Genomic DNA, 3,482 nt, shown 5'->3' with positions numbered 1-3,482 from the left:
TTGTCTCGTTTAGTTTTTTTAATTTAATTTACTTTTCATTTTATATGCTTTTTATCTGACGGTCTATTTATTATTATTGTTTGTACCTCTTCTGTTCTTTGTTTAAAACAAGTCTCTGTTGTAAATGAGTCCACGTGGCTCAATGAGACTAACCGGCATAAATAAAGGTTGAATGAACATTGAATTTATTTAAAAAGTTTAACTCCACAGATTATAAATCAGTCATTTATGTTCATGCTAACTGCACTTTGCTACACGGAACTGCCCTCAGGATGTAAACAAGTAAATAAACCCCCCAGTAATCAAACAAATATTTGAAGATTCTTCATTTGTTCTTATTGACACAATGATTCATAGGACAGTTATCTCTCAATATTCATTGGAACTGGAGAATAAAAGTTATATTTGTGGATTGTTTGAAGACTAAACAATAGTAAGCAAAAATTATATCAGTAGTCTTACAGAAAAAAACCTCACAAAGAATAAAAAAGTTTCCAAATATTATTGTTATTATGCTTAAAAATAAAAAGTGACAGGATGGGTGAATGTGTTTTTATCGGAGCGATGCATGCTGTCATTTTCTGCCAGAAAACGTGGAGTAGTTCAGGATTTCCCTAAAAGCTCATAAAGTCTCCTGTATTCAAACACAAGGAGCCAACACAAACTGAATCTCTTCCTAAAACAAACATGTACAAAACAGTTTATTTACCAGCACAAGTCATGTCTTCATGTTTTCTTGTGAGCTCTTAGCAGTTTAAGTAATAATAAATACAAATTTAGTTTTAGTAAAAAAAAAAAAACTGCTTCACTAATACCTCTTGCAACTATTTTATTTTATTATTTGAATGTTTCACAGTTAGTTTCCTGTGTCTGCTTGGAGAACATAGTAACTCATGCCTCAGATGTGACGAACATCGGATTATTCTTAAAGTTTGTTACACAGACTTGTGAGTAATTAATTAACAGAGTCATGAGGACAGATCAATATTGGCCTAAAAGCACCAGTTAAATTTATTTCATTAGATGATGGAAATTATAACAATGACAAACACTCGAGGAATTGTTTTATTTCTTTGTACATTATGTGTGCTATGACTAAATTAACTATGTTACAGGTGATCTGCTGAGTGTGAAGTAATAACTTTTAGGTTTGTTTATTTGTTTCTGCTTAAAAACAGAATATCATTTAATACATCTGCATCAGTTCGTTCATTTATTCAACCTGAGTTGTTCACATGCTGATTGCTTTTTTTACGAGTTGTATAACTACCCATCTGTACGTGCATGTTCTCCAGAGATGTTACTTTTGTCTAAAAAAATAAACCCCAAATGACTTAACACCAAGAGTTTTAGGACCTGTTTACGCAACATTTTTATTTTTCTTATTTTTATTAAACCCAAGCATTTGTTCTATGGTTCAACCATTTATTTACTCAACAACAGCCCTCGACCTCTCTGAAACTGAAGGTTTCTGAATCCAGGTCTCACAGTGGAGATTTTTGTGGAAACACTCAGAGGTGTAAAATACTACACAGGTGTCGTGCACATGCACACTACAGGTGGCTGCAGTCAAAAGTTTTTTTCTGTACTAACATTACAATAAATGGTAGAGTGCTGTTTGAGCTACACACCCTTTTTCAGCATGGAGCAAAACCAACAACAACCTAGGTCCAAAGGACCATTCATGCATTCACCAGTTTGAATGTAACTGGGATCATGCAAACACTGCATGCACGATGCTTGCAGCTGTCAGGGTTGCCAGATAAACATAAATACATTTTTTTGCCCCCTCCTTTACTGTGCACACGTTCGCCAAACTCATCTCACACCTTATCTTAGGGTGCATTCACACCATCCCTGTTTAGTCTGCTTTAATCAAACTCTAGTTCGTTCGCCTAGAAAGTCCGGTTAATTTGGGGAGGTGTGAATACGCAATCAAACTCTGATGCGGACCAAAAAAGTGAACTCTGATCTGCTTAAATACCTAGGTCTCGGTTCGGTTGAAGTGAACTCTGGCGCGGTTCGAATGCATTGTGAATGCAAGCCGACTGGAGATCACTCCAAAAGCAGAAAAGCAGGAAGTGGACTACAGCACAGGGCAAACAAACGTGCAGTTCTCATACCTCATGCAGAGTTGTCAGCTGCCTAGTGTGAAAAACAACATTCTCCATGGTCTTCTGCCTCATCTCCCACTCATGCTGAGTCCGTTGTTGAAAAATGACAAAATATTACTCCTAAAACCACTAAAATGTGATGCCATGCCGTTTTTGTTTTTATTTCCAGAAGAAGAAGAAGTGTCTTCTTCAGTAGTTTTTGTGTAGTTTCCTTCAGTAGTTCTTGGTGCAGCGCCACCACAGGCGAGGGGGGAACAGGTTGGCTCGACTGACTCAGTGCAGTGTGAATGTGAACCTCACCAGCTGAAAATGTAACAAATGTTCTGAATTTTGATCCCCACCCGAATCGAGTCTACCGGACTATCAGGTGTGAAAACACCATTACACCATCCTCACTTGGTACATAAGACCGTTTAGGTCAAAATACAATCATTTTATAGCAACAGTACAATAGTTCATCATTTATTTTTTGGCAACACTGCCTGGCATGGAAACCACAGGATCCATGTGAACATGTTTTTTGTTTGTCCGTTTATTCATCCCATTATACATGGAGGAAAAAAACATCAATGTTTCCAAAGGTCATTCTCATGTAAACAAGGCCTAAAGGGCTCATATTTGTGAATGAGGTTAAAATGACACAGTGTCCATTTTGAATAGTTAATGTCTTACCTGCTGCATCTCTTGAACAACTTCAGATTGGAGAATCAGAGTTCACACTAGCTATTAGCTTGTCAGTCCCTAAACTCCATGACAACAGCTTAGGTGTGAGAAGCAGCATCCACAACAGCAGAGCTAAAAAATAACACCCATGGAGACAAAACTAATCCCACCCAGCAAGTGCTTTTCTTTCAATCCCTTCTTTGTGTCAGACGTAGATGACAACCACCAGTAGAACAGCTGCAGAACTCCCTTGCTGATGTCTGTTTGCAGACATGCGCACGATTGTGTCAATTTTTCCTTGTCTGGAGGAGGTGGCAGATGTCCTGCCGCGTTAATACAGAAGGTATGATACAGATGCAGATGTGGGACTGCTGCGTTTACTGCCAGGAGAGGAAACTGAGATTATTTTCAGCTTTAACAGTCAGTCAGAGCGCAGCACCAGCTTGTCATGTGAGATTAGGCTCGACTCCATGAGAACACATCAGCATGGCTGAAGTGCCGGCAGGAGGTGTGGACGTGTATGAGGACATGATGTCAAGAATTGTAAAGATATGAGCGCCAGAGAGAACGGCAGAGAAAAATGTTTCCAATTTGTCTCTCTTTGTAGCTTTTCAGTATCAGGACCAGTGGTGATTTTAGCCTCTTTTTGAGGGTGCTCAAGCACCCCTAAATTATAACTCAGCACCCTGAAAAATAAAGCAAATT

Source organism: Nematolebias whitei, chromosome 2, assembly GCF_014905685.2.
Source record: "Nematolebias whitei isolate Nwh7 chromosome 2, NemWhi1, whole genome shotgun sequence".
NCBI lineage: Eukaryota > Metazoa > Chordata > Actinopteri > Cyprinodontiformes > Rivulidae > Nematolebias > Nematolebias whitei.
Note: the sequence above shows the minus strand (reverse complement) of the source record.